The sequence below is a fragment of the Meriones unguiculatus genome, chromosome 18 (assembly GCF_030254825.1).
Source record: "Meriones unguiculatus strain TT.TT164.6M chromosome 18, Bangor_MerUng_6.1, whole genome shotgun sequence".
NCBI lineage: Eukaryota > Metazoa > Chordata > Mammalia > Rodentia > Muridae > Meriones > Meriones unguiculatus.
Window position 1 is genome coordinate 39,279,058 of NC_083365.1, and position 12,709 is coordinate 39,291,766.

A 12,709-nucleotide genomic window follows, 5' to 3' on the forward strand; every position below is an offset into this window, starting at 1 on the left:
TGTCCAGATTCACACATTTAATTCACAGAGCAATGGCATGTCCCCTGGTAACACCCAAGCTGGCTCCTATGTGCGTTACTGCCTATGACCAAGTGAACACTAATTATCACGTCTCCTTGTTGTAATGGGTCGCATGGTATGAGTCTTGAGTTCACAAAAAAATTTTATGTCTTTTTTTTTCCTGTCAGTAATGGTTATTTAGCATGCTTGTGAACCTTTAACAAGGAGTAAGTGAAATCCTCAGAGTGAGGCATAGTTGGGGTAGCAGAGGGGACAGCCCAGGGTTCCTTGGCTGAAGTTAGCTATGGATTTGTATTACCTTGGCTGCTCCTACAACCTTTGGGTGGATTGAAGCATTTTCTTTCTTTCTTTCTTTCTTTCTTTCTTTCTTTCTTTCTTTCTCTCTTCTCTCTTTTGTTACACTATCATCTTTTAAGTGTGAACTGCATTTTGAAACAAGTGTTGTGGGTAACAGGGATGAGTTGTTAGAGAAGATCTCGCTTCCTCTTTCTCAATCCTTTCCCAGAAAGTTGATAATACCAGAGAGGTTATAGAAGCTAGGACTTAGGAAGGTTTCCTGTAGAGGAAACCTGGGGTCTGAGACTGGAAGGCTGCTGGGGAGGCACAGGCAGGAGGATCTATGTGAGTTTGAGGCCAGCTTGGTCTACAGAGTGAGTCCAGGACAGCCAATGATAAAACAGAGAAACTCTGCCTCAAGAAACCAAGAGAGAGAGAGAGAGAGAGAGAGAGAGAGAGAGAGAGAGAGGCCACTGCCATTCCAAGAACAATTCAAAGGCCTTTGTTGTTCAAGGAACTTTGTGAGGCACCTTCGTGTGTGTTTTCTCTCCCTCTGTCTTACTGTCTGCCTTAAGGAGGTGAAACATCGATCGTGGCTGTCATTCTCTTGTAATGTATCCTGCTAGAGGCTCAGATCACATCAGCCCTATATCACTTCCGTCTGATGTCCCATTTGCTGGCCTCTGGGTGCCACGCGTGGTGGGCTTGGTGTGTGAGTCTTCAGATGGTTCTGAAGGTGGATGTGAAGATGTGTGGTCGCTTGCTAGGTCTCCTTCCTCCCCGTGCTGTCGGGGAGGAGGCTCAGTTTCCCGTCCTGGCCCCAGACTGCCCGTTATCCTTTTCTTCTTCACGGATCTGCTTCACAGCCTGAGGGGTGGGTTTTGTTTATTTATTTATTTATTTTAACTAGCTGAGTAGCTGCACATAGCCCAGCCCAGCAGGGCAAATGAGACTGCACAGAAGTACAAATAAACACACCTTCCTCCTTTTCATCTTCAAAGGGCTGTCACCGGGGCTCTCCGGTACGTTTTTTGTTTGTTTTGCTTGTTCCTGAGCGCCCACGAGGTTATGCATTTAACATCTGTGGGGGAAGGAAGCACATGAGGATTTTGAACAGTAGATAGCGAGTTGGTCAGTTCTTGTCAGAAACCAAAGTTACCACACTGAATGAATTGCTGGTGGGCTTGTGTTGCCACCACTGTGTGCTTTGCTTTGTTTGTTCCTGTTTTGGTTTATTGATGAAGGGTCTTATGTAGCTCAGGCTGGCCTCTAATTAACACCTTTGAACTAGATGCGTACATGAGGACAACCTTGAATATTTGATTCCCTTGCGTCTGTCTCTTAAGTACTGGGATTACAGGCTTGGACCATCCCACCCTGTAGATGTGAGAATAAGACAAGGACTTCCTTTGTGATAGGTAAGCACCCTCTGACTGAGTGATATTCGTTCGGAGTCGGACTGTTCTGAAACAGCTGAGAGAATTTGGGGATTGGGAAGTTAAGTGCCGTGGTGGTATCGTATAGAAGCCTTGCCCATTTGCATGGGTCGATGAGGGGACTCCAGATCCAGTGTGTGTGATGCTTGTCTTGCCTCTGAAAACGACTGACCTCCTTGACTTTTTCCAGAGAGCTCAGGTAGCAGGTAGCAGCATGTCATTCTCTGGCTCCCAAGGGACTGATGACTCCCCAGCGCACGATGGTGTGGGCGGGAGCTTAGATTCTAACCAAGACTTTTCTCAGCCTTTTCCCAGCATCACTTGCTATTACCAGCTTCATGGAAATAGCTACTGTGTCTGTTATGCCGGAGACTTTTGTGACTTTAATACAACCACCATGGAGTGTCCATCGACAACCCCATCTGTTCATTTAATGCATTGCACCCTGAATATAGTCAACAGTGACGCCAGTCGTCTCTGAAGGACTCGCGGGTGTTCATGGAAAGTACTTCCCATCATTCTCCATCTTTGTGTGGAGATGTAGGTTTGCTCAGTAGCCTCACCGCTCCCATGCATGAGAGTGAGATTCTTGATGGGAGGACACTCCCGGCCAAGGCACAGTTGCTGATTTGAGCGGTACAAAACCCAGGGTGCTCACTCATTGGGCCCTATATGTTTCTTCTTTTCTTGTATGTCTACCATTTTGTAAAAATATAAATGAAAAGATGTTCCCTGTGCACATCTAAGAACGTTGGAGCTGTATTAGTTATGGGAAACTTCCAGGGACAAATCTGATTATGACTGTGGAGTTTTCTTTTCTTCATTCCTTCTCACTTTGCGCTGTCTACTTAGCAACCAGAGAGGCGTTTTGAAGACCGTACCTTTCTTACATTGGAATGGCTCTGAAGAGTCTACTCTCTTGGCTGTGAGGGTGACCAGCTACTTTAAGTCACAACATTTGCTGCTCAAATAATTTGCTAGGTGTTTCCTATTGCTCACCAGAATGAGTAAAGTCTTGAGTAACTATTCATTCAAGAGGGATAACAAACGCTTATCTGAGTTAGGACTGTGAAGGTTCCCATAGCTGCTTCCGGGAATGAGGTTAGTCTAGTCCAGGATTTCTTCGCCTTAGAGCCACTGATATTTTAGAGTGTGTAGCTGTTTGTTGTGTAGGACTGTCCCATGTATGGTAACAGTCAGTCATCTCTCTGGTTACCAGCAACTTGAAAACCTCTCATGTGGTTGGGGGCCCGCTGTCTTGCTATTCATCCTCCACTCTATAGCGCAGTCATTGTCCTTCTCGGCTCCCTCTCCTTCCCTGTGATCCCTTCCCTGGGTATCGAAAGCTCGCACAACTTGGGACAGTTCTTCAGGCTGCAGGAAAATTATCTATGCTCCCAGCAAAGTGGTTTCACTGTACTTTCTGAAGTTCTTTTAAAGTTCCATTCTGTGTTGCGTTATACACTGGCATTCCGTCAAGACTCTGTGCCTGCAGCTGTCCTTGTCTTTGTTTAGTCCCCAGACTTCCTTGAGTTTTTTTCCTTCCTCTTCTCTTTAGATGAGCCGTACAGTTGGTTGGCTCCTGCCTTCTTTAATGCTTGAACTTGCAGGACGAAGGAAGCAGGTTCCCCGAGGGGAATGCCGGGCTTCCGTCGGGCACATTTGTCTCAGTCATGCACTCTTTGAAAGCCTTCTCTACTGAGGAGCTCTGGTGTTGCAAGAATGCAGCTCTCCATTTCCTTTTTGTCTTTGAGTAACCAGAATTCTTCTTAAGCCTCATTCATATGTCCAATAGTGTGATGTTAGCCCCTGCATGCACTGTGTTGACCGCAGGAGTGCAGAGCCGTGTAGAACTTGCTTTTTGCCCAAGGAGAGTGGAAGGATGTATGGATGAATATGAGTTTGCTGATCCTTTTACGATCTGGAGCATGGTAGCAGCTCTTTCTGCCATTGGTGCCTCAGAGGCATTTCTTAGTGTCCGTGGTGCTTGGAACTTGGACATGGATGAGAGCAGTGCTGCACAGAAGTCACGATGCTGTGGTAAGCATTGTTAACTAGGCCCCACAGAATACAGCACACATCCCAGCTTGCTCCTATAACTTTGTAGATAATATGTGTTGTTGATGTATTTTTAAAAATATATTCATTTATATTTATTTTATGCATATTGGTGTTCTGCCCGCACATATGGCTGTGTGAGGCTATTAGATCCCCTAGAACTGCAATTACAGATAGTTGTGAGCTGTCATGTGGGTGCTGGGATTTGAACCCTGGTCCTCTGGAAGAGTAGCCGCTAAGCCATCCCTCCAGTCCCAAGTCTTGGTGTTTTAAGGCTTCTAAAGCTTTACCTCTCCCAGACTGAGTCATTTCTGGGGTTATTGGACACTATTCTTCTTTGGTCAGAAATGTGAGTGTGTATTTGTGTGTGTGCATATACACCTTTGTTGCTTGGTATCCTTGGGGACTGGTTCCAGAACCCAACTTAGACACCATGGATGCACACATCCTTTATATAAAATGACGTAAGATGTGCGTATGGATTATGCATATCCGGTGTACTTTAATTAACCTCTACATTACTGAGAATACTTAATAAAGGGTAAACACTGTGGAAGTGATTATTTTAACTAAGTCATCCAAGGAATAATGGCAGGAAATCTGTATGTATTCAGATCCATTTTCCCACAGGTTTTTAAAGTTTGTGTGTGGATGGTGTATTGTGCCCATGTGTGATGCATGCTAGTGTGTGCATGTGATTACACACCCATGTGTGTGCTCATGGGAAGGCCAGAGCAGGCTACTGTATTTGCCTCTGTCACTCTCTTACTGCCGTGAGACAGGGTCTCTTAACTGAACCAAATGCTGGCTGTTTTAGCTAAGATGGCTGGCCAGTGAGCTCAAGACATCCTCCCTTTGCACCCCCAATGTGGGGCTAATATAAATTTACATCCTCATGCTTTCAGAGTCTTATCCACTGAGCCACCACCCCAGTCCATTCCCACAGGCTTTGCCTGGAGTTGCTTTGACTCTACAGGTAGAAGACCCTCAAGTGGATACTGAGGGTACACTGCCCGAGCTGACAACCCCTAATCTTACTATGTTGTAAATTGCTCAAGGCCTGGGACTCCCTTAAGTGTTTGTGTCCTATTTCTTGTTTCTCCTGCGATGCAGAGTACAGTAAGAGCATCCCCACTCACTGGAGGCCCGCCCTGTCACACAGGATGCCACCATGGGCTGTCTATATCTTTTGCTGTTCTGTCCAATTAAAAACATCACCAGAACACCTTTGTGCAGAATCCAGACACTGTAGAAGTGTGATAATGGAACATTAAATCTTTCCTTCACATGTCTCTTCCTACCCCTAAGTAACCAAAGTGGAATATGTGAAGAGTCATGGATTCATTGGTAAATACACATGTACACATGGACAGAATAGAGTGAGCTCATGTGTACCCCTGGTTGTAGCTTATCTTTCTTCCTTATATTGCCACAAATCCGACTTTGAGCCACTTGGTCACCTGCTCCCCTTGGCCACATCCTTGATACTCAGGAGTACTCAGTAGTTTCCGTCAGCCATGCTTGTGTTGCGTGGCTCATGGAAGGCAGTCCTTCTCACTGTCACCTAAGGCCAGGGTGATGTGGCTGCAGCTGTTTGGGAGCATCATTTTCTTTTAACTTTCTCAATGCTCGTTTTTCACCTACCATGAATATAGGGACTTGCTCTCATTTTTTCCCCCAGTGACTTTACTTCACTATTATTCATTTGCCTCTGTCTTTTTGTGTTCACAGTTTTTTAATTCAACACCATAATTTACTGTCATCTTTTGAAAGATATTTTAGACAGTAGCTATACCAAATCCAGGCAGGTCAGAACTTGATGAACGCGATAACATACAGATGTCCATAGCCAAGTTCATCCAGGCCTGGTCAGTGGTCATTCACAGCCTTGCCTGTCATGTTGTTGACTCTTACACCCATCTTGACTTAGCTGTTACAAAGTCAAAGATGCTCTTAGCTGCCTTTATTCCAGTTCTCATCCATCTACTCATTCTTTTCAAAAGAGCTTTATCAACATCTTTCTGGTTTATGACATTCAGGTAGGTTGTATGTTCTGGCATCTTTGAGCCAAATAAAAGGTAAGGTCAGATGAAAGCCTCTTCCCTGAGGACTAAGTTTCATAATACCATATGGTTCTATGCAAACTTCCAAACTACCCAACTGTGATGCCTATGAACTACAACAATGGCCAGCAGGACATAAGAGTACAGTAGTGGCGCATATACCTTGGCAGTACCAACAGCTTTCTGATTAGAGTTAGACCCACTCAACAAAAAGGAAAATCACGCTCGATATTGGAAACCTCGTTGACCCCTCAGAGCTAGTGAAATCTTGGAGGAGAACCTGCAACCTCTACTTTGTTAAACCAAGTCATTAGCATAATCCCTAACTACATCCTAAATATTTGTCTTTTTTCGTCACAGATAAGTGTAGTTCTCGCCCCTCACTGAGAAAACTTCTCTTTGAAACAGAGACCAGATATATGTGCAAAACCATTCCTCCACCTAAGTCTCTGGGAACATTGCAAATGGGGTGGCAAAAAGATGAAAAGAGCCAGAGGATTGGCGAGTTTGCTGTGAGATTGTGTCTCCTAGGAATGTCAGAAGCTACACCCACAAAATCTCACTAGTGTGACTGCCTAAACTTGAGCTGAACGAGGACAGCAGCAATAGACGAGGCCGCAACCCGACACAAAGAACTGCAAGCAGCTAAGGCCGAGAGCAGGAGAAATCGTTTTCCCTGTAGAAGAGACACCTACTGATTATTATCCAATACCAAATCCAATCTCTGAAAACATACACACACGTAACATTATACAGACCAGTCAGGTTGTATTTATGTATTTAGGAATAACTGTATATGTACATACATGTATATAACAGTAATTAATGAAAAAGAGGCTGTGAATTTGAAAGTGACCAAGGAGAGTGTATAGGGGGGTTTGGAGGGAGGGAAGGGAAGAGGAAAATGATGTAATTATAATCTCAAAAAAGAAAAGAAAAAATTTAAGAGCATTTAGCCAGGGAAGTGGTTTCAGAATTGGCATGAAGGTCTGCACAACCCTAACCTGTGCTGGTAGCCACAGGCTGTGGTGTTTTCTCATCCCACGCTTGTTGGAAGATGTAAGTGTGGTGCCTACCTTCTGCCGGAGAGTTCCATGAGTGGATATGTGTTGTCAGTACTGACCCCTCATGTTGGAGAGCATGACCTGTTAGAGTGGGAGGAAGTCCCTGGTTCTATTCCAGGGCACATTCTGTGTTTTGGAAGGTTAAAACGGATGCTCTGCTTTTCTCCTGGGTGGAGAACTTATCATTAGGGGTATTTGAGTCATCCTTTGTAGAGGTTTATCAAGAGAGACAAAAGCAACAACAAATATAGTGCTATAGCACTGAATATGTAAGTGATGGAAAGCATTTTCTTTCTCTTCCAGGGAAATGCTTTGTTGAAATACTAACAAAAAATTAATAAAAAATAGATCTCTTTCTCTCTCTTTCTGTGTGTGTGTGTGTGTGTGTGTGTGTGTGTGTGTGTGTAGGTCAGAGGACAACTTGGCTTGATTCTCTCCTTCTACCACCTGGGTGTCTCGAATCAGAACTCAGGTTGTCAGCCTTGGTGTCAAATTTCTTTAGATACTGAGCCATCTTAACAGCCCCAGGAATTTCTTTTTGGTCAGTATACAACTTAAACAGTGGTCAGTGCCACAGCTAAATGACCACAGCTTAAAACACCTAAAAACAGATTTTCTAGACAAATATAGAATTCTGATGATAATGTTACAAGTAACAAGAGAAGTTTAAGTTCCCCAAAGAATTGCTTTTGTACTCTGAGCATCCATGTGAAGAACAGTTTTTTTTTTTTTTTATTAGTAGTGGATGTTGTTTACCATACAAGGCAACATTTTAATGTCATACTTCAGAAGGATGCTAAGAACTCTTGTCCCTGTCTTTATCCTCCAAGCCAAGGAGGACATGTGGGCAGTAACCCTTGTAAGTTACGATTGCTTCTAGTTTATAAGGCATTACTCGACATGGCAGACCAGAATGGACCTCAGGACTTTAAACTCTCACTCCTAAGGTCTCTCCAGAGAACTGAGAACCAGAGTCAGACTCTAATTTTAGTGAGTCATTGTGACATCAAGAGATGGTGATAAATTGGGTGAATTCTCTTGTGCCTAAGTCCAACTGTGATTCTGAAAGATAGCGTACTGTGCAGATGAGGCTGTCTCTGTCTTGGAGCGGGGCCACAAAGAGGGAGGGCAGCCACTGAGGCTCATTCTGGAGCTGGAGGGAAGTAGAATTTATGAATAGCTTGATTTAGAAGACTTGTAAACCCAAGGTGCCAGTTTCCAGGTGGCAACGGGGTACTTGTGTATGTGTTGGCATGAAGAAATGAAAATATAAAGGGTGTTTAATTTTACAGCATTAGAAATCCCTCCCTGCTCATTATTGCGAGGTCCAGCAAGGTTAGCTGGGGGATGTCAGGAGCGTGTGTCTGATGGTGCCACTGGCGCGTTTTCCAGCAGACTTCGCCTTGAATCAGAGCAGTGTTCTCCTTAACTAATTGGAAATGGCTGAAAAGTGAACCCCAGTCACACTTGAGAGTTCTGTGGTTGGTCAAAGCCTCTCATTTGGTTTGGAAATTTCTAAATTTAACTTGTTTTTCATTATAAAAATAAAATGAAAGAGTTTGTAGGAAAAATGGAAGGGTGATTAACAATGTAGAGTATTCATTTCATTAGTGCCAAAGCCATAAAAAATGGTTGATGCTAAGAAAAAGCAGAACAGGGATGAATACAGTGTTTCAAAAGCAGATTTATAAAAACATCCTTGTAAGCTTGATTAAGAAACATGATACTATCCAGTGAGTCCTGCTGGCAGGAGCCCAGGGAAGGAAAACTAGAAAAGTTAATAACCACCATTGAAGAGATAAAATTGGAAAGAATGACATATATATTAGGAATAGTCTTCATCAATGAAGGCTAGAACTGATCTGGAAATGTTAAAGGGGAACTGTAAACATGGATGGAACCTAGGCAAGGCAGCAATGATGTGACCTAAAAGAGTTAACATTCCTAAGATGCATTTGTTACCCAAACAATGATAAAGATCCTGCAAGAAAAATCCAATGGATGTTGAAAACATAATGAAGTTGTTCATTAAAAAAAAAAAAAAAGCATCTTAGAGCAATCAAAGAGATAATAAAACTTTGGAACACAGAGAATAGAGAGATGGCTCAGTGGGTAAGGTTTGCTCATATGAAGACCTGAGTCTTCCAAGCTTCTACAGAAAACTCAGGGTATGGCTGCTTATTGCCATAACTCCAGCATTGTGTGTTGGGGTGAGGATGGGGCAGGAGGGGCAGAAACAAACAGATCCCAAGAGCTTGATGGATGCCCAGTCTATCTGAAATGGTGAGCTCTGGTTCAGTAGCAGAGCTTGTCTCAAGGCAGTAACAAAATGGTAGAGGAAGACGTCTGACATCTTGTTTTGGCCTCTGTATATACACACGTGGATCCACCAGCACACTCATGTGCATGCAACACACACATCATCATCATCTTCATCATCCTTCCCCTCCCCCAAGTTGGAAACAACATTCAGAGTAAACGGGATAATATCAGCATCCCTTGAAATCACCCATAGTGCGTGACTCAGCAACAAATCCTGAACAGAGCTGGGTTCCATGGGGCGGGTGAGGTTTCTTGTATTCCTTGATGCCTGAGACTTTTACTGGTATCTCCAGTACCTGGTTCAGTGCTTGGCATCATGTCAGCCAGGCAACAGGGTTTCCAGTAAGTCACCTAGAGGAAGCAATGGAGGGGGCAGTGTGGAGAAACAACTGTAACTTTGAAGATAGTGAATCAGGGAGAGAGCCAGATGAAGCCATGGAGAGTGAAATTTACCTGCCCAAGCCAACTGTGCTCTTTGGTGACAAATCATTTTTCTTCCTGATTTTGGAACGGTCTCACTGATTTCAAAGACTTGTAAGGATCATTACAAGAGATATTCTTGGCTTAAAAAGACAAAGAAAAGGAGGCCTTTGTGAAAGAAATAGATTAGAGCAATTTCAAATCAGGCGATAAATTAGACACATACATTTTGTGCCTAGCATGCCCCATTTGTAAAAGGTTTATGATAGGTCAGTGAAAACTGTTGTCTTAATTCCACTGATAGGAGGTTCACATAGTTTTCTGACTGAGTGGGAGAAAGTTACTAACAAAGAAGCCAAACAGTTCTATTTAAATATCATTATTAAAAAACATTAAACACTCAGAAACTTATTCTGGTTCATTTTAAAGGGAAAAAAATTTACTGGTGAAACTACACAAATAACTCCAGCACAGCAATAAATACCATGTTGGAAGGACGTAAAGGGTGTTATCTATATCTGTAGCTATACATATGTGTTTTGTATATATAAATGTACTTGATATATCAGCTATAAAACTAAATGTAAATTAAAATGTTGCTAACACTTATATATAAAAAAGCATCACCCATATGTTCTGGTAGGAGTGAAGAGCAAGAGAGAGAAATAGAATGTAAAGTCAGGGAGATAAAGCCCATTCTACAGGGACTTGATGGTGTCAGTTCAGTATTTACACGACATTCATCACTAGCATTCATTAAACAGGGCCACTGCTAATGGCAACAGGTTCATTAAACAACAAATGTCTCATCATCCCACATAAAAAGACATGAGAAATCATGAACATAATGGGAATGTTGAAGGCTCTTTAAATGTTAAATTAGCTAGTGTGTAGAAGGTCAGCATTATTTAGAGAATACATATATTTAATGTTTTCTTAAAGATTTTGGCAGTAGTAATGTTGAGATCTCAGGCCTCATGGGTTGGTGATAAAATATCCACAGTTGGGAGTGGGCAGTGAACTCACTGATCCTTCCAGGGCTCCCCGGGGCCTTCCTCCATGCACCTGCTCCTTCGATCTACAGAATCATTGGCTAAGGAAGCTTTGGGGATCCATCCTCCCTGCTAATGAGAAGAGAAGGCTCATTAAGCTGGGCTTAGGGAGCCTGACACCAGCAGCTGCCCAAGGGGTGTCTGTGAGCGAGAAATGACAAGAATAGTGTGGGGCCTGTTACAAGGACAGAAAAGAAAGGTAAGTGTGTATGCGCACATGTGTCTCTGTGTGTCTGGGTGTTATTAAGCACTTGCAGTATTTTTAGAGGAAATATGCAGCCACAGAGCTACATCCTGAAGAGCATGTTGTTCGGTAGCTTTGTTTCTCTGTGGCTAGCATTTGTAAAGTGCTTGCACACACGGAGATGGCTCTGACATCAGACAATGTAATTTATGGAGCCACTGTGGTGTATGTGGCCCACTGTGGACTGAAATATCCTTATGTAGCACATGACTCCGTTACACTTTTTATCTGTTTTGAATGTTCTCCTACCTGCATTTACTCAGGCTCCACTGTTGATTCTACAGAGTAGCATTGCAATGGCCACATCCGTCCTGAGTCCCTCCCTCCCTGGATTACTGAGGAAGTGTCACCTATGCAGAAGATTCAGAAAGGGGGAAGCAGTGGTGACGCTGTCTCCTCTCCATCCTTGTGCAGATAGGTCTCCAGCACCTGGACTTGCTGATGTGTAGGTGGGGGCAGATTTGTGTCAAATGAAGGTGGACTTCTGTCTAGGGGCCTCTTGTTTCTTCCTAGGTTTTGGTTTTCGAAAGTGATGCTGGTCAGCTTGACTGGGAAGAGATGCTGCCTAAATACAGTCTTAGGGGGTGTGCTTCCTCTTTGTCTCTGTAACTCAGGCTGTGGCTATTCGCACAGTCTCTCAGGGAAGTTTCCCTTTCATCCTTCAAGACATGGCTGGTGTGTCTTTTCTAGAAGCCATGATTCCGTGTGCAGCTCCTGATCTAGAATTCATCAGTGGCTTTTTAAAAGCCACCTCTACCTTGCACATGATACTATATCATACTGTATCAAATATGTCATACTGTGTTACAGTTTATTTTTGCTTGTTCTTGAGACTTAAATGGTTATTATCGTTATAAGATCATGAAAGTAATGTAAGTTCTTTAAGCACATATTTTTAACTTACTTTATAATATATAATATAATATATAATATACAATATTATATATAATAAAATATGTAAGCACTACATATAATATATGATGATATATACTATAATTGATATATAACTAATAGCATATAACCTTTCACAGATTTATCAGATGTTAACCTTCTGTTTAAATTTGTATTTTCTGTAAAACACATGCTGCCAATACTGTGAAAGACACATCATTTCCCGATGTGCTCTTCCAACCAGGAGGTCACAGCTGTGCTCAGATGGATTGTTGTCTTCTCCCCATGTGTTATGTTGTGTATGTGCTTGTCTGTGAATATGCACATATTGCTATATGTGGTGCCAGAGGGTTGCTACACCCTCCACGTTACTTTCTGAGACAGCGTCTCTCTCCCTGAACCTGAACTTGTTGATTCAGCTTGGCTGACTGGCCACCCCAGTGAACATCAGGGGTCTTCCTGTTTCTGCTTTCCAGTGCTGGGTTATAGGTGTGCATTGCCATTTTAAAAGACTGGTTACACCGAAAATAGATTTTCTTTCATACAGCATATTCTGATTGTGGTTTCCCCTCCCCCAGCTCCTCTGAGATCATCCCTACTTCCCTACCCACCCAAATCCACACCTTTTCTTTTTTGCATTAGAACACTAACAGGCATCTGTAATCAACAAATAAATAAATAAGAAAGAAAGAGAAGAATGAATGAAAGAAAGAAAGAAAGAAAGAAAGAAAAAAAAAAGAAGAAAGGAAAGAAAGAAAAGAATAAACCAGAATAGGGCAGAACACATTAGTATACACAGAAAACCCATAAAAATAAAATTGAAAACCATAATATATAAGCAAAAGATTTGTAAGGCAATAAA

The 12,709-nt window shown here is 42.7% G+C and overlaps 1 protein-coding gene across 2 annotated transcripts in view; it reads left to right on the forward strand.

The window, feature by feature from the left end:
• Ldlrad3 (low density lipoprotein receptor class A domain containing 3) overlaps positions 1-12,709 on the forward strand; it is a 233,982-nt gene that overhangs the window by 1,506 nt on the left and 219,767 nt on the right. The gene's annotated exons all lie outside the window — the stretch shown is intronic.